At 36.1% G+C, this 20,229-nt stretch overlaps 1 non-coding gene across 1 annotated transcript; it reads left to right on the top strand.

The window, feature by feature from the left end:
* The first annotated feature begins 11,456 nt into the window (after positions 1–11,456).
* On the top strand, positions 11,457–11,583 carry LOC122150697. Its single transcript, XR_006163804.1, has one exon. It is a non-coding gene; the product is annotated as a U6atac minor spliceosomal RNA (small nuclear RNA).
* Positions 11,584–20,229: the final 8,646 nt, after the last annotated feature.

Genomic DNA, 20,229 nt, shown 5'->3' with positions numbered 1-20,229 from the left:
TGAATGTGTCTGTTAGTTTGTCCTACTGTGGTGGCTTGTGTACTGCTGTCAGGCTGGAGGCTATATCACCAGTGTTTCAAAGGTGAGCAAGGTTGTCCATGTTGGACAGGTGTCAGCAGAGCTTCCAGACTGAGTCAGACTCAGAAGAAGGAAGAGGCCATCCCCTTCTGAAAGAATTGGCCAGGGAAAACCTTAAGAATAGCAGGGAAATACTGTCAGATACAGTACTGGATAACCTTATTAATGCCCCTGAAACATTGTCTGACACAGTGCCAGAAGATGAGTCTCTAAGGTCAGTAAAAACCAAAACCAAGCTCACTATCAGTGAGTCAGATCTGACTCATAGCAACTCCTCCTTAGGTTTCCAAGGCAGTATCACTACAGAAGTAGATTGCCCAATCTTCCTTCCGAGGAGTGGCTGGTGGGTTTGAACTGCTAGGCTTCTTAAACGTGTTAGGCACTCTGCCAGCAGAGATCCCCTAAGGTCAGAAGGCACTCAAAATATGACTGGGAAAGAGCTGCCTCATCAGAGTAGAACCAACCTTAGTGATATGGATAAAGTAAAGCTTTCATGGCCTCCATTTGCTGATGTGGCATTACTCAAACTGAGGAGAAACAGCTACAAACATCCATTAATAATCAGAACATGGAATGTATGAAGTATGAATCTAGGAAAATTAGAAGTTGTCAAAAATGAAATGGAACACATAAAGATTGATATCCTAAGCATTAGTAAGCTGAAATGGACTTTTTTTTTTTTTTTTTTTCCCGCCATTTTGAATGAGATAACCATATAATCTACTATGCAATAAATGACAAACTGAAGAGGAATGGAGTGGCATTAATCATCACAAAGAATATTTCAAGATCTATCCTGAAGAACAATGTTATCAGTGATGGGATAATATCCATACATTTGCAAGGAAGGCCAGATAATACTACTATTATTCAAATTTACTCATGAACCACCAAAGCCAAGAATGAGGAAATTAAAGATTTTTACCAACTTCTGCAGTCTCATATTGACCAAACTTGTAATCAATATGTGCTGATTGTCACTGGTAAAGACTGTAATGCAAAAGTTGGAAACAAAGAAGAATCACTGGTAGTTGGAAAATATGGCCTTGGTTATAGAAATAATTATGGAAACATCACATGATAGAATTTTTCAAGATCAATTACTTATTAATTGCAAGCGTTTTTATTCAACAACATAAATGGCAGCTATGCATGTGTACTTCACCAGATGTGAATCAGATTCACACAGGAATCTGATTGACTACATGTGTGGCAAGAGGTGATGAAAAAGCTCAATATCTTCAGCCAAAACAAGGGCAGGAGTTGATTGTGGAACAGACCATCAACTGCTCATATGCAAGTTGAAGTTGAAGTTGAAGTTAAAGACAATTAAAACAAGTCCAAGAGAGCCAAAATATGACCTAGAATGTATCCCTCCTGAATTTAGAGACATCTAAAAAATAGATTTGATGCATTGAACACCAATGACCAAAAACCAGAGGAATTGTGGGTTGACATCAAGAGCATGATCCATGAAGAAACCAAAAGGTCATGAAGAATACAGGATAGGAAGACCATAACGGATGTCAGAAGAGACTCAGAAACTTGCCCTTGAACAGAGAGTAGCTAAAACAAATGGAAGAATCGACAAGATAAAATAATGGAACAGAAGATTTCAAAGAGCAGCTTGAGAAGACAAGGTCAATTACTATAATGAAATGTGTAAAGACCTGGAGTTAGAAAACCAAAAGGGAAGAACAAGCTTGGCATTTCTCAAGCTGCAAGCATTAAAGAAAAAATTTAAGCCTCGAGTTGCAATATTGAAAGATTCTATGGACAAAATATTGAACAATGCAGGAAACATCAAAAGAAGATGGAAGGAATACACAGAGTTGTAGTACCAAGTAGAGTTGGTTGATGTCCATCCATTTCAGGAGATGACATATGTTCAACAAAGTAATAGTATCGAAGGAAGAAGTTGAAACTGAGCTGAGGAAATTGGCAAAGAACAAGGTTCCAGGAATTGATGGAATACCTATTGAGATGTTTCAAGAAACAGATGTTGCTCTGGAGGCACTCACTCAGCTATGCCAGGAGATTTGGAAGACAGCTATCTAGGCAGCTGACTGGAAGAGATTCATATTTTTACACATTCCAAAGAAAGGTGATCCCAAAAAATGTGGAAATTATCAAATAATATCATTGATATCACACACAAGTAAAATCTTACTGAAGATAATTCAATAGTGGGTGCAGCAGTATGTTGACAGAGAACTGCCAGAAAATGCAAGCTGGATTCAGAAGAGGATGTGGAAAGAAGGATATCATTGCTGATGTCAGATGGATCTTGGCTCAAAGCAAAGAATACCAGAAAGATGTTTACTTTGTTTTATTGACTATGCAAAAGCATTTGATTGTGTGGATTATAACACATTATGGATAACATTGAGAAGAATGGGAATTACAGAACAGTTAATTGTGCTCATGAGGAACCTGTACATAGACCAGGAGGCTGTCATTTGAACAGAACAAGAAGACATTGCATGGTTTAAAATTAAGAAGGGAGTGCATCAGGGTTGTATCTTTTTACCATACTTATTCAATCTGTACACTGGGCAAATAATCTGAGAAGCTGGCCTATGTAAACAACCTGCGACCCACACACAACACAACTTTGTTTGCTGAAAGTGAGGATGACTTGAAACACTGATGAAGATCGAAGAATACAGTCTGCAGTATGAATTATATCTCAATATAAAGAAAAATCCTTGCAACTGGATCTATAAGCAGCATTATGATAAATGGAGAAAAGATTGAAGTTGTCAAAGACTTCATATTACTTGGTTCTACAATCAACACCAATGGAAGCAGCAGTCAAGATAGTAGATGACATATAGTATGGGGTAAATCAACTGCAAAAGACCTCTTTCAAGTGGTGAAGGGCAAAGATGTCTCCCTGAGGACTAAGGTGCACCTGACACAAGCCATAGTATTTTCAATTGCCTCATATGCATGTGAGAGCTGGACAATGAATAAGGAAGACTGAAGAAGAGCTGCTGCTCTTGAGTTGTGGTGCTGGTGAAGAATGCTGAAAGTACCATGGAGTGCTAAAAGAACTAACAAATCTATCCTGGAAGAAGTTCAGCTGTAATGTTCCTTGGAAGTGAGAATGGCCAGACTTCATCTCACCTACTCTGGTCATGTTATCAGAAGAGATAATTCCCTGGAGAAGGATATCATGCTTTGTAAAGGGGAAGGTCAACAAATGAAGGGAAGGGCCTCAGCAAGGTGGATTGACACAGTGGCAACAACAACAGACTCAGGTACAGCAGGGATCATGGAGCTCAGGGATCAGGGACCAGGTAGTGTTTCATTCTGCTGTACATAGGTTTGCTATGAGTTGGAGACGACTCGACAACACCTAACAATAATAACCACTAAGAGAATATAATAACCCCTTGTATTGATATTGAAAACACCATGGGTTGGGTTAGGTATACCTTAGTCTTCAAAGAGATATCTTTGCTCTTCAGTACTTTAAAGAGGTCTTTTGCAGCAAATTTGCCCAGTGCAGTACGTCATCTGATTTCTTGACTGCTGTTTCCATTGGTGTTGATTGTGGAACCAAGTAATTTGACATCTTTGACAACTTCAATCTTCTCTCCATTTTCATGATGCTACTTATTGGTCCAGGTGTGAGGATTTTCATTTTCTTTATGCTGAGGTGTAATCCATACCTATAATAGACTATAGTCTTTAATCTTCATCAGTAAGTGCTTGAAGTCATCTTCACTTGTTGGCAAAAATATTGAAACTACCATGGACTGCCAGAAGAACTAACAAATCTGTCATGGAAGAAGTGCAACCAGAATGCTACTTGAAAGTGAGAATGGTTAGACTTTGGTCATGCTGTCAGAGGGACCAAATCTTGGAGAAAGATATCATGCTTGGAAAAATGGAGGGTTGGCAAAAAAGGGAAAGGCCGTTGTTGAGGTGGATTGACACAGTGGCTGCAATGATGGGCTCAGGATTTTGAGGCTCATGAGGGACCGGGAAGTGTTTCCTTCTGTTGTACGTATGGTCGCTATGAGTTGGAGCTGACTCAACGGCACCTTTCAACAACAACAACAGCAACATATTGACATGGTCCTACCCATGTAAATAGGCTTTCATTGATTTTATGGCTTTTACTGCATATAATAACTCCATCAGACAGGTGTTAGAATCAATATGTGATAAATAAGGGAAATAAGATTAAGAAATGTAAATATGGGATTAAATCTGTCCCAATGCTGAAACTCAATTTTAAAATCAGGTGAAAGGATAAAATGAAATATATAAAGGCATCATACAAACCAGGGCTATTTTTCAAACTTACTAACAAAACTTGTAGACATTGTTTGCACGGGAGGTGCTATTGAATAATCCTCCTGATATTTTTATTTGTAAAGTAGCTCATATGCAAACATCTGATATTTTCCCCAGAAACAGAATAAGTTCATCTCCCATTTTAAAAACAGCCCTATAAAACATGCCTATGCCCTTGTATAGTTATTATGTCTAAATTATTTCTTGGCCAATTTTAAGATTTTACTGTCATTTATTATTATTATTATTATTATTATTATTATTTTGCATTTAGTATTTTATTGACTCCAAAATATCTGTATGTGGTATACATCTGAACGTTAAATTGTCGTCTTCCTTATCTTTTATTTTTTGTTCTTCTTTGAACAAAAGGCTTATTTTATGGTTAAATCAATTATAAATCTGCATATAACAGTATGAAACTGTTATATCACTGACAAGAGCATAAAAGATATTATGGAAATATTCACTGATTCTATTACAACTACTTAGGAAACAGAAATTGGATTTGAGTTCTAATGAATATTTTTGTAAGCATATGCTAACAACAGTTGTTAGTATTTGAATGTATATTGAATTTACCCTATTTTAGCTATGTGGTTTTTATCTTAAACAACTATGTCATTTATTTCTCTGTTCACTTTGTAAGAAGTATTTTTGTTGCCTTAAAAACATTTTTTTCTTAATCATTTGTATATGTATGTGCATGCACACACAATGTATTTTTTGTAATTTTTACTTATGTAATTTTCAAACATCTAAGTATAACTTTGAAATATATCCTTGAACATGCTGTGTTTGAGCCCATTGTTTCAGCAATTATGTCAATCCATCTCATGGAGAGGGAAATACATCTTCACAATATCTTAGAGTTGAAATGGGCTTTAGAGAGCTTACTGTTCAGCTCACCTGTTTTACAAATGAAGTTTTTGAGACAGGGAGTAAAGAGTAGTAGGAAAATAGAAAAAAAAAAAAAAATCCACCATGAAAATCAATCAGTTTGGCCCATTAAGTCAAAGACTACATTAAGGTGAAAGAGAAATCTAGAAAATATTATTTGTTATTTCATTGACAGGAATGTGTGTGTGTGTGTTATGCACAAGGAATATTTGTGACATATTTACACAAAAAATTATCTGATGTGTATCTAAAATTCAAATTTAACTGGCATTCTGTATTTTATCTGGCAACCCTAATCTTAACTCACATGAAACTTGTGGAATTGATTTGATAACTTACAATTCACAATCTGCAGCCTTTGGACAAAAGCATCAAATTTGACTGAAGTAAAATTACATTTGCCCACAACTTTTTGTATTTCTGCAGAGGCATCAGAACGTTTCAGATGGATCTATGACTGATTTAATTTGTCTGAGTAGATAAATCTTTGGTATTGAGCTTGTCTCCATCAGCATGACAGAGCTTCTCCCTGATTTGATTTGCAATCTCCCTCCCTCTCCAAGGAAAACAAATACTTAAACAAATGAAAGAGGATGAAGGTAAGCAGGCCACTTTGTTTCAATTAGACTATTGAGAACAAAGTTTGGCAAAAATATTTCCCTGAACTGACCATTTCCCATTTTCTTTGATTCATTAATTTGAATTGACTTCTGGAGACATTGAAGCACTGGAGAAGCAGTTGACCTTTTCTATGAGAAAATAGGGGCAACATTATCTGATTTCATGCATCTATTTCTAATATGATTTTTTTATTCTTGCTTTTGTCATTTATTCTCATAAAATAGTTTAATCCAATAAAAAATATTCATTGTTAAAAAGAGTCCAGAAGTGTAAGCCATATTATGCTGAGAGAATGACACAACCCTATTAAGTGGTCTGAGTACAAGGCCAGGACCAACTGTGGAGGAGACCATCAATTGTACATATGCTAGTTGAAGCTGAAGCTCAAGAAAATTAAAACAGAGCCAAAATATGACCTTGAGAATATCCCACCTGAATTTATAGACCATCAGAAAAATTAGTTTGACACATTGAACACCAATGACCAAACAGCAGATGACTTATAGAATTACATTAAAAACATCATACATGAAGAAAGTAAAGGTCTTTATAAAGGTAGGAAAGAAAGAAAAGACAAAAATGATATCATACAAGACTCTGATACTTGCTTTAGAATGGGAAATAGCTAAAGTGAATGCAAGAAGTAATGAAGCAAAAGATCTGAACAGAAGATTTCAAAAGGTGGCATGAGAAGACAAAGTAAAGTATTTTAATGAAACATTAAAAGACCTGGAGTTAGAAAAACAAAAGGAAGAACATACTTGGCATTTCACAAGCTGAGAGAATTGAAGAAAACTTCCAATCCTTGAGATGCACTATTGAAGGAATCTATGGGCAAAATATTGCACAATGTAGCAAGCATCAAAAGAAGATAGAAGGAACATTCAGAGTTGCTGTGCCAAAAAAAAAAAATTGATTGACATTCAAACTTTTTAATAGGTTGCTTGGATGAAGAGCCCGTGGTATTGAAGGAAGAAGTCCAAGCGGCACTGAAGGAATTGGTGAAAAGTAAGGCTCCAGGAATAGACAGAATATGTGCTGACATGTTTCCACAGACAGATGCAACACTGGACACACTTGTTTATTTATGCCAAGAAATTAGAAGACAACTACCTGATAAACCTATTGGAAGAGATCCACATTTGGGCCCATTCCAAAGAAAGATGACCCAACAGAATGTGGCAATTATTGAACAATAACATAAATGTCACGTGCAAGTAAAATTTTGCTGAAAATATTTCAAAAATGTTTGCAGCTGTACATAGACAGGGAACTGCCAGAAGTTAAAGCTGGACTGAGAAGAAGATGTGGAATGAGGGATATTACTGCTGATGTCAGATAGATCTTGGCTGAAAGTAAAGAATACCAGAAGCTTGTTTACCTGTGTTTTATTAACTATGCAAAGGCATTCAACTGTATGGTTCATAAAAAAAATTATAGATGAGATTGCAAAGAATAGGAATTTCAGAACATTTAATTGTGCTCATGAGGAACCTGTACATAGACCAAGAGGCAATCTTTCAAACATAGCAAGGGAATACTACAGAGCTTAAAATCAGAAAAGATATGTGTTAGGGTTGTATTCTTTCACTATGCTTATTCAATCTGTATCTTGAGCAAATAATCTGAGAAGCTGGACTATATGATGAAGAATGCAGCATCAGAATGGGAGGAAGACTCATCAACGACCTGCAGTGTTCAAATGACACAAGCTTGCTTGCTGAAAGTGAAGAAGACTTGAAGTACTTGCTGATGATGATCCTTCATTATGGATTATGCTTCAACATAGAGAAATTAAAAATTCTCACAACTGTACCAATAAACAACATCACAATAAGTGGGAAAAAAAGATTGAAGTTGTCAAGGATTTCATTTTTCTTGGATCCACAATTCACGCCCATGGAAGCACCAGGCAAGAAATCAAATGATGTGTTGCATTGGGCAAATCTGCTTTAGAAGACCTCTTTTAAGTCTTAAAGAGCAAAGATGTCACTTTGAAGACTAAGGCATCCTTGACCCAAGTCAAGATCTTTTCAATACAATCACATGCCTGTGAAAGCTGGGAATATGGAAGACTGCAGAAGAAGTGATGAATTTGAATTGTGATGTTGGAGAAAACTATTGAATGTACCGTGGACTGCTAGAAGAAGGAAAATAACTGTCTTAGAGGAAGTACAGCCATAATGCTCTTTAGAAGCAAAAAATGGCCAGACTTCCTGTCTCATACATTGGTCATGTTATCAGGGGCACCAGTTCCTGGAGAAGAATATCATACTTAGGAAAGTGGACGGTCAGTGAAAAAAGGGAACACTCTTCATGAGACGGATTGACACAATTGCTGAAATAATCGGCTCAAACACAACATTTTTGAGGATGGTGCAGGACTGGGCAGTGTTTAGTTCTGCTGTCCATTAGGTCACTATGAGTCAAAATGAAGTAGACGCTCCTAACAGCATTAAATGGTCACTTCTATTTCCCTCAAATTAGTACTAGTAAGAACCCCTGAAAAAATTTTATGTAAATTGGAATGAACTAATTTCTTGGCTTAATTAAACTTAACACTGTTTGCAAAATTTGTAGTTGTAGGATTTTAAGCACATATCTGGAAGTAGTTTCAAAATACTTATCAGATAGGCAACTTATCTTAGGGTTCCTTTATAAAGTCAGAAGAGTTTGTCAAAGAATGATGACAGTGCATATTTTGATGTGAAAGATTAACGCTACCATGTTGAGCTCCTATTGGGGGCTTAGAGAATACTGTCTAAGCACTTTAAATATATTTTTCTCATCTTCAAAAAAGCAGAACAAAATATAGTATTATTATCTACCACTTTACAAATGAGAAAATGAGACTCAGAGTGTAAGCATCTCAGTCAAATTGATAACTGTGTGATTATCTGCCCTGAGTCACCTTCAGGCTGCAAATCCTAAGGAATTATTCATGTTAATGTAAGTAAACTGGATAATGTCACTCTCCACTGGTGTTCTTGCCTTCTATTTATGTCTTTGATGTACATTTTTCAGTGTTAGGTTCATAATCCTGTACATGATTTTAGAGCATTTAGGAAAATAAGCATTCGAGTAAATAAAGTAACACAACTAATGGCTAACAAATGTTCCTAAACAAAGATCCTCTATAAAGATTATTTCTAATTTGCATATGAATTGTTTGCATGCAAATGAAAGTTCCTAAGGCATTTGAAGATCATTTGTATTTTTAAGTAGGTTAAACATTCCTTCATGTATCTTACATTGTCTAGCTCACATTCTCTTCTTTGACGATCCAAAGGTAGTATTTCCAGAGCACTGGACCTGCATCCCAGGGCTCTAGAGCTGCCATTGCTGTTGCTGTTACTTTTATGTGCCGTCGAGTCGGCCCCGACTCATAGCGACCCCTCCTTGGGTTTCCGAGGCAGTATCACTACGGAAGTAGGATTGCCCAACCTTCCTTCCAAGGAGTGGCTGGTGGGTTTGAACCGCCAGTCGTCTGGTTAGCAGGCAAGTGTCTTAGCCACTATGCTACCAGAGCTGCCATTAGTAGCTTAAAATAATGTCCTCAAACAAGAATTCATAAATGTTTTCTAAACAATGGGTAGTTTTTATTTAAGTCTAGTTTTAGCAAATAACTGAACACACGAAACAGATTAAATACAGAACTGGTTTGATAGAAATGTGAGTGGGGGAACTTGATTCCCTTGGAGTATGAGTCCCTCGGAGCATCTCTACATGAACACACACACACACACACAGCATCTCTACATGAACACACACACACACACACAGCACATTTTGCAAACATCCAAATTTGATGTGATCTAAGACTTCTTACACTACCAACAGCCTATGAGCCTGTGATTCTTTATCTACATTATCATAAATCCCTAGTTAATGAGTCAAAATAAATGAGCTTATGTGCCACCTGTACTTAGATTCCCTGTAATTCCATGTATAGTTATGATGATTGATTTTGTACACAATATATATAAAACTTATGAGCACCCTAATTTTAATAAATTTATAATTATTTCTTTCTTTAATTAAATTGTCTAGATGATATAAATAAAATTTCACTAACTGTTGTTGACATGACTGCCTCACATTTATATCACACCTGTCCTCTGGTACCTGGTATCTTCATATTAGTTTAGTGCTTCAGAAAAATCTAAATTCTAAGCAGTATGAAATTCCAAATCTACCATTCCCATGTCAATTATAATTTAGTCTCTTGGCCCATTTTGTTGTAGTATTTCCTATTACTGTACAGACTCTGATATTTATGCCTTAATATATATTTGCCTTACAGCCCAGTTATGATTACTATGAGGACCATAACTTTACTTTCCATGATGCTTGTTTTAAAATTCTCAGCCATAAAGTTGCATTAATATGTTTTTTCTCTTGCTGTTCCCTCCCTTTGTTTTGAAGAATATGTAATGGTTATGTGTTCATCTTCTCTTCCTGCATAAAAAAATGTGTTCTAGCATGTGAATCAGGGTTATATTTGAAATTCTCACCTTCATAAGTAAATACATGAGATTTATCTTGAGCAACATGAGGGCCAACCTGCAAGAAGAATTTTACATAGGTCACACATAGGGTAACACTTTCATTCACTTGGAAGATCTGTTGTCAAAGCAAATATTTAGAGTTGACTATAAAAGCCCCTCTCCTCTAGATGCTGCAGTGTAGGTGAGGTATTATAAATGATCCATCTGACATCAACAATGATATCCTTTGGTCCACATCCTCTTCTAAATCCAGCTTGCACCTTTGGAAGTTCTCTATCAATATACTACTGCAACCGTTTCTGAATTATCTTCAGTAAGATTTTACTTGGGTTCAATATTAGTAATATAGTTTAATAATTTTCACATTCTGTGGGATCACCTTTCTTGGAATGGGTGCAAATAATCATTGCCTCCATCAGTTGGCCAGATAATTGTCTTCCAAATCTCTTGGCATAACTGAGTGTGTGCCTCCAGTGAGACATCCATTTGTTGAAACATCTCAGTGGGTATTTTATCAATTCTTAGAGCCTTGTTCTTCAGCAATTCCTTCAGTGCAGCTTTGACATCTTCCTTCAATACCTTTCATTCTTGATCATATGCCACTTCCTGAAATGGATGAAGATCGACCAGTTCTTTTTGGTATAGTGACTTTGTGTATTCCTTCCATCTTCTTTTGATGCTTTCTGCATCATTCAATATTTTGTCCATAGAATTTTTCAATACTGCAACTCGAGGTTTAAATTTTGTCCTCAGTTTTCTAACTCCAGGTCTTTGCACATTTCATTATAGTAATTGGCTTTGTCTGCTCAAGCTGCTCTTTGAAATCTTCTGTTCAGCTCTTTTATCTTGCCATTTCTTCTATTTTCTTTAGCTACTCTTTGCTCAAGGGCAAGTTTCAGAGTCTTTTCTGACATTCATTTTGGTTTTTCTTCTTTTCTCATCTTTCTAATGACCTCTTGCTTTCTTCATGGATGATGTTCTTGATGTCCTACCACAATTCTTCTGGTTTTTAGTATTTGGTGCATCAAATCTATTCTTTAGATGGTCTCTAAATTCAGGAGAAGGTTAGCACTCCCCTTGACGAGGATGGAAGAGGCCCTTAGGCCTTACAACACGCATACTGTTAAGGCATTGCCACTTACTTTGTGGCATCTAACCATAGTTTTAGAAGCTCTGGTAGTGTAGTGCCTAAGGCGTTTGACTGCTAACCAGAAGGCTGGCAGTTCAAACTCACTAGCCACTTCTTGGAAGGAAGGTTGGGTAATCTACTTCCATTGTGATACTGCCTCAGAAACCCAAGGAATGGTTGCCATGAGTTGGGTCCAACTTGATGGCATATAACAACAGCAAAAATTCAGGAGGGATATATTCAAGGTCATATTTTGGTTTTCATGGACTTGTTTTAATTGTTTTCAACTTCAAGTTGTACTTGTGTATGAGCAGTTTATGGTTTGTTCCACAATCAGCTCCTGGGAGTGTTTTGGCTGAAGATATTGAGCTTTTCCATCACCTCTTGCCAAGATATAGTCAATCTGATTCCTGTTTACTCTATCTGGCGAAGTCCATGTCTATAGCTGCTATTTGTGTTGTTGAAAAAAAGGTATTTGCAATGAATAAGTCCTTGATCTTGCAATATTCTATCATGCGATCTCCAGCATCATTTCTGTCACCAAGGCAAAATTTCCCAACTCCCAGTGATTCTTCTTTGTTTTCCACTTTTGCATTCCAGTCACAAGTGATGATTAACATATCTTGACTGCATGTTCTCAATTTCAGACTGAAGAAGTTGATAAAAATCTTGTTTCCTCATCTTTGGCTTTGGTGGTTGGTGCATAAATATGAATAATAGTCATATTAACTGGTCTTCCTTGTAGGCATATGGATATTTTCCTATCACTGACAGCATTGTACCTCAGGATAGATCTTGAAACATCCTTTGTGATAATGAATGCCAATCCATTCCTATTCAAATTGTCATTCTTGGCATAGTAGATCATATGGTTGTCTGATTCAAAATGGCCAAAACCAACCCATTTCAGCTCCCTAATGCCTAGGTTATAAATCTTTGTTCCATTTCATTTTTGACAACTTCCATTGCTAGATTCTTACTTTGTACTTCCCATGTTGCTATTATTAATGGATGTTTGCAACTGTTTCTCCTCAGTTTGAGTCATGCCACGTCAGCAAATAGAGGTCTCAAAAGCTTTACTTTATCCATATCAATAAGGTAGATTCTACTGTGATGATGCATCTCTTTCCTAGTCATATTTTGAGAGCCTTCCAACCTAAGGGGCTCATCCTCTTTCATTGTATAGGACAATGTTTCCAGGCTATTAATAAAGTTACTTAGGAATGTATTAGACAGTGTTACTCTGCTATTCTCTGTTAAGGTTTTCCCTGGCTAATTCTTTGAGAAGTAGACAGCCTTTTCCTTCTTCCTAGCCTGTCTCAGTCTGTTAGCTGCATTGAAACCTGTACACCATGTGCAACCCTGCTGGCCTTTGAAACACCAGTGGCACAGCCTCAAGCCTCACAGCAACACACAAGCCACCACAGTATGACAAAGTGACAAACAAGTTTGTCTCCCTTAGCTGTTCAAACCTCTCCACTCTCTCCTTACCTGGATCTCTGACACTACTCACACTGTCCTCCTCTGGCTTTTCCTTCCTCTGCTTTCATGCCTCTTGAGGGTGAAGCCTGGGTCCCTCCCCTTACCTGGATCCCTGCTGCTGCTGCTCACTCTGTCCTCCTCTCTTGCTTTTCTTTCTCCTGCTTTCCTGCCTCTTGGGGGTAGCTTTAGTGCACAAAATTAAGGAGCTCTGGTGGCATAGTGCCTAAGGCATCAGACTGCTAACCGGAAGATTGGGTTTTTAAACCCACCAACCACTCCCCAGAAGGAATACTGAGCAATCTATTTCCATAAAGATTTACCACTGTTGAAACCCAAAGGGGGTCACTATGAGTCAGAATGGACTCAATAGTTGTGAGTTTGGTTTTTTGGTTTGTACAAAAAGCAGTTATTCTCTGTTAACTATTTGTCAGGTCAATCAGATCTTTGGACTGAATGGAAACAATATTTTGCTTTTTTAGTCCTAGGCTCTTTGCTCGTTTTTGATCCTAATGGCATTTCTTTAGTATACATCAGGAATGTGCTCTGCATCTAGGTTAGAAAATCCAAATGCATTTCGTTATGTGAAAGTAGTGTTTAGGTATGTGGCTGATCATATTCTCTAGCAATTCATTACTGTCAGACACTGCATCTTCACAGTAACTTTGTCCTTTCTCTGCGATTTGTTACCTAATAATCTTAGCATAGCTACTGGAGCTCTCCAGACATCATACTAAATTCAAGAGAGAATAAGATATCATAGAAAGAAGACAGAACCAGCAGACATTTTGTTTATGTCTCATTGGTCAGAAATGCTCTATCTTTAATGGCAATTGAGGCTGGAAAAGAAGTGTTCGTTTTTTTTTTTTTTTTTTTTTTTTGTTTGCTTGTTTTTGGATCATTCAGCTTATATATTAGGGGGAGACAAGGAAGAAAAAGGGTAACTATTCAATGATCCAGGTTCCAATGCCTATCAAAGTGTGTTGGAATTACTCTAGCAGTAAGTCTCTATTTCTTTGGGCCTAAAGAACATTGTACCTCCATTACACATTGATTTAGGCAGACAAATTCTTATTTAAGAGAGCTTACTGTTATTTGGACCAAGTTATTTAAACTTTGACAATGGAAGAGAAATTGCAATATTCAGAGTGAGATATAACCAGGGAAAGAATGAGGAGGGGAAAAGCTACTTCAGGGAGTTCCTGTGGGCAGAGGTCAGATAGAAGAGCTAATTTTGCATTCAAGTGACATTCAGAAGAATGTCAAGCTGAAGGACTGGATTTGATATAACCAAGGGAACTTATGACATATTTCAAGGTTTATTGGTCAATTATAGCACATCCTTATTTACTTACATTGAAGCAATATGATATAAAGCAATTTGAGTAAATAAGATATCAAAAGCCCAATCAGCACATATTCAGCATTTTAAGAAATTCTCAGTAAATACTTGTTCCTTTCCACACTCTCTTATCCTTCCCAGAAGAGAAAAGGGTAACCATATCTTACATTTCTTTTAATTCTCTATGTCTACAAGAGGAAGGCACAAATGACAGCTTTATATTTTAAAAGAACATGGTATGGAAAATGTAAATTGTAATTCCTACTGCACAGTATACTGAAATGTCATAGACTTTGATAGGGAGAGTCATGAGTTCAAATTCCACCTCTTCAAATTGATGTGGAGAATTACCTAACTTTTCTAATCCGTAAAATTTAAATAATAATGATTCTTTGTATCATTGCTATGAACATTAAATTTTAAAAAATAAAGACTTTATCAGTTCCTGATCCACATTAGAGATCCAATGAACAATAGCTGTGAATGGTAGTTGGAGTAAGATACAAAAATTATAATGCATTGCTACCGGAGCTTTCTTTTTAATTTCTCCTAAGGGCTGGTTCTATGAATCTAGGTCTAATTTCTTTGCTTTTATGGCATCTCAGGACCTAAAAAAATTACCTTGAGTGGCAGTATCTTCACAATTTCTAGCTATAGATTCACCTGACTAAGTTTCAAGCATAAAAGCTACAGAAATATGTCAAGCTCTATTTTTAAAAGTTTGCATATCCTTGAATAAGTGTGCTTCATGTATTTTTTAAACTTTGTGTTCATCTTTTTATTAGTAGTATTTTTCTGGTGACTATAATGATATTTTATAAAAAGGATTATTAAAAATCTCTGTAAAATTTGCCTGGAGGCAAGCTTTCAATTCAAGAATAATTAAAGTGACAGTTTAAGAGCAAATTATGTGAGCCAGAGATGTACAGTGGGTTTATTGTCACTCTCATCTTAGTACTCTGCAAAAAGAAAGTGATTCAGCTTAATTTTTCATCAAGTAGTGTCTTCCCAGGAGGCATTATAGAAAAGTCAAGTAAGAAAGCATATATCAGCTTTCAAAAGTTATGGCATAAATAACATATTTCACTCATATGTGTGTGTGTATGTGTGCAAAAAAGAATGTACAAAGCTCACTTTTTACTTCTTTGAAGTGATTAAAAAAATCACATTGCCTGTATTAACTGGAACACAATACATATATTTGTTATCCCAATTTTCCTTTTCCTTTAATTAAGGAGTTTTTTTTTTCAATCTTTTCACATACTTAATTCTCTACCAATTAGCGTATGATAAAATTACTTTAAATACAGTAGAAGACAGTATAGCAAATAATATAAAAATCAGTCTGAATCATTGTTTTTGTATGAAATGGGCTTACAGCAGTGCTTTTCAACCTTTTCTTCCACTTTCATCTCCTCTCATCAGAAGACTTTTTAGATTTTTTTTTTTCTAATTGACCTTCCCCAATGAAACTTTAATACCATACATACTTATTATTAATGATAACATGTACAGGAGAAAAAAAAAAGAGTGGTATGTGAGTAACCTGAGTATATCATAAACTGGGAATTACCTATAGTCAAAAAAAAAAAAAAAAAGGAGCTCTGGTAGCCTAGTAGATAAGACACTTGACTGCTAACCTGTAGGTCAATGGTTCAAACCCACCCACTGATCTGTGGAAGGTAGACAAGGATGATTTACTTTGATAATGATTTACAGACTCAAAACCCAATGGGGTTCACTATGAATCAGAAACAACTTGATGGCAGTGAGTTTGGTTTTTATAGTCAAAAATACAAATGTTGCAGATTAAGTCCTTGTTCCTGGGTGAGCAGGTGGTTAGCATACTTAATAACAAAATTCCTAAATATAGTTGACTAAATGATGTCCCTGAACCTTTAAGAGATTTTCAAAATTAATCTCTTTAAGATTATAAATTTTAATCTAGGTTACAATTTGTTCTACCTATGTAGCTAAGAGCTTCCCCCAATATTTTTAGCTTCTCTGAAATGTGATTCTATTTGAGTTACAAACCCAGGACAATATTTATTTATTTTTCTTTAATCTAACCATAATATGTAAAAGTAGGAGCATTGCTTTTTTTTTCTCCCCGTAAAAAATATTGCAAGAATATTATATTTTAATCCAAAACGAGTCCACATTTTATTGTTAATCTGAGCATTCTAATATCATGATATTAATGATAGCCATTCCTGATTATGGACAGATGTTTTAGTAATGATTTTTTTTCCCCCTTTCATTCCATACTCCTCAAGTATCTAGAGACTGAGCTATAGTTGTGCAATCACTCAAAATCCATGATATTCTTCAGGCACAGTTTAGCCCTCACTCTTTCACATTCTATAATATGTTATTAAATCAACTGGGTGGATTTGATAATGATAACAAAAGTTGTGAGTGCCTACTCTGTGCCAGGCACTGTACTATGTGTTTTAGCCACAAGAGATCAATGAGTCCCAACAGCTACATCAAGTTGATAAAATGAATCCCCATTATACAGATGGGGAAAATGAGGCAGAAAGTGATACAATGCATTGTCCTGTGGTTCTACTGCTGGTGACTCTGAAATTCAAACTCAACTACTTTTGTTTTGAATTTTTCTCTATCTTTTAACACTAGACTCATATATATTAAGATAAACATATAGAAGTATGAAGTATCCTGGGGAAATAAGACCCAATTCTTTTCTTAATCTCTCATGAAATAAGAACTTTAGATTTTTTTAACCATTCATTCATTCATGGTAAAATTAGAGAAAATATATTGTCTAGTTTAATATTTTCAGGAGCCTTGGTGGCACAGTGCTTGAACACTTGGCTGCTAACTAAAAGGTTAGCAGTTCGAACTCACCAGCCACTGTGCAGAAGTAAAGTTTTACAGACTTGGAAAATCTATGTGCAGTTCTACTCTGTCCTATACGGTCATTATGAGTCATAATCAACTTGATGGCAATGTATTATGGGTATTTTAATATTAATGCTTTATTTTGTCACCTTTTTAGATCTAGATCTAAACACATCAACTAGTTTGAAAGTTTTAAGAATCTTGATTTATGAAACATATAAACTGTATTAATATCTAAGTAATAAATACTGGGGACATGGATAAGTTGTCCATCAATATTGTCAAATTGTCTGCATTATCATCAATACCTAGATGAATTCATCAGGAGAAAAACAGAACTAGACAGATCTGTCTTGGAAGAAGTACGGCCAGAATGCTCCTTAGAAGTGGGGATGGTGAGACTTCATCTCATGTACTTTGGATATATTATCAAGAGGGACCAGTCCCTGAGAAGGATATCATGCTTGACAAAATAGAAGGTCAGCGAAGAAGAGGAAGACCCTCAACAAGATAGATTGACACAGTAGCTTAAACAATGGGCTGAAACCTGACAATGATTGAAAGGACAGTGCCGGACTGGGCAGTGTTTTGTCTATTGTACATAGGGTCACTATGAGTCACAACCAACTCAGCGGTACCTAACATCCATGTAATTAGTCATTTTCAATAGTAAACTCAGATGTATGTGCTGTAAGCCTATAATTTTCTTGTTCTCAATGCATTCCCTATAATTATTCTTTTTAGACAACTCAAAGAGAAGAAAGAACAAAATTAAAAATGGATTCCTTGAAAATTGAAAACATACATATCCTCAGTAGGAGAGCTGGAATTAGCTCCCTTATCTTAGAAAATAATTATTTTGGTATTGTATTTGGGGAGAGTATACCACAGGACAGTTGACTTTAGAAGCAATTTCTTAGAAAAGTGAAAATGCAGTGAACTTTTTTTTTTATTTAGATAAAAGATACAGAAAACACTCCAGTTCAATCTAAGTAGCAAATGCTATATAATTTTTACAAATGGCCATGGGCCAAAAATACTATATTCTAATTTGTTTTCTTAATTTTGTAACTTGGAACAATGTGAAAATTTGTGATTTGGTGAATTTACCTCTTTCCCCTCTTGAAGGAAGAATAGAGGCCTTTTTAGAACATATGTATTCTTCCTTTCAGGAGACTGAAACTTGCCTAATGGTGATGATGGTGATGTCTACCATATCGTGCTCTGTGACAAACTCTACACCTGACATTTTATGTACAATCTCTCTCTAATCCTTAAAACCACTTAAAAGACAAATCCTAGTATCCTCACTATACAAGTCAGACACAGTAAAGGTAAAGTAGTTGACATTTTTACACAATAATAAGTGGAGGATGGAGGATTTTGATTCAGATTGGACTCCAAATTCCAAGCTTTTATTCAGTGAACTGGGCTGACACATTCATCACCCTGCCTAAGGAAATGCTAAACTCAAAGCTACAGCTAAATAAAACCCTTGCAGATTATCTTCATTAACACCTGATGTGCTATCAGAAAGTAATTTAGGCAAGTCCTCAAAATGAATCTAGTGCCTCACTCTCAGTTGGGACTTAGAATGAGAAATGGTAATTGCTCAAAACAACACAACACCTGGAAACATCATCAATGTCACTATAATACAAATGTAAGACATCTCATTAATTTGATCATAACAAGAAATGTTAGTATTCAAGGTGAATAAATGCATGGAATTTACTTAAACTTAATCACACATCCTGGCTCCTGTGGGTGCAGGCGCTATGTGAAAAACATCTTTGTTTATTCAGAGTCTATCAATACCAATGTGCTGAGCCTTTTTATTTTGGAAATCCAACTGACTGTCCTAAATCACGTACCTCTAAAAACCATATTCACCTCTCTGGGGAATTGTTAATCTCCTTGCACTTCTAATTTCCAACAGTTTGCACATTCATACCTTTTACAATCAAAATAATACTATTGCTATGGTTTATCGTCTAATCATGGGAGAAGAACCAGAAAGTCAGTTTATGCTTGGGAGCAATAATCCTTTCTGTATTACACACTACTGGACCTCAATCTATAAACACTATACAGATAGGATGGGATCTCGGTAGGGTCCTGTCAGATGATTTCAGACAATTACTTTGTCTCCCAATGCTTTGGTTCTGTCACTTCTGGGTTAAGGACATTTCACTCAATGATGTCAAAGTTTCTTCCAGCTCTACCTTAATATAATTAACATGATTTATTTCCGTGTGTACATCAGACTTGACTCAGTTTATATTGAAGAGATCAAATGGTACTCTAAAATTGTTCTTCCTAAAACAAAAATTATCTCTTTTTCTTAACATAGGAATGCTGTAGACTAAGAATTAAATGTTCTACATAAGAGTCTTAGGGATAACAATCTCCTGGGAAGGTGGAGTGGATTTTTGGAAACATATTTAAAGTAGTCTTGCTTAACAAGTGTACATTATATTTCATTTATAGTAGTGAAGATAAGGTGCAGGTTTTGTGGTGTCTGAAGTTTATACTTCAGTGGACCAAGTGGACCCTGGATGGCACAAATAATTAAGCACTCACTTACTAGTTTAAAAGCTGGCAGACTGAACCCACCCTGAGGCAGCTCAAAACAGGCCTGGGGATCTACTTCTGAAAAGTCACAGCCTTGAAAACCCTCTGAAGCAGTTCTACTCTGCACACATGGGCTCGTCAAGTCTGAGTGAACTTAATGGCAGACAACAACAAGAAAGTTTAAAAAGTTTGAAACAATCTTTAAGAAAGAGAATACAAAATTTGGAAGGCTTAGAAAAACACATGTTAATATAGTTTCAGCTTCATGACCTTCACGAATGCTCTGCCTTTGTTGGTATGTGCCTAGTTGGGAGGAATTAGGAAATTGTGATAGAAGTAAAGCAAGAAGCAGGTGACTAAAACCCACTCTTTTTCACCAGATTCTGCAGGTGAGACTATTTTTGAAACTTTTACTGAATATTTAA

Source organism: Orycteropus afer, unplaced genomic scaffold (assembly GCF_000298275.1).
Source record: "Orycteropus afer afer isolate SDZICR_OR568_19922 unplaced genomic scaffold, OryAfe1.0 scaffold00205, whole genome shotgun sequence".
NCBI lineage: Eukaryota > Metazoa > Chordata > Mammalia > Tubulidentata > Orycteropodidae > Orycteropus > Orycteropus afer.
This window is presented reverse-complemented; position numbering and strand designations above follow the sequence as displayed.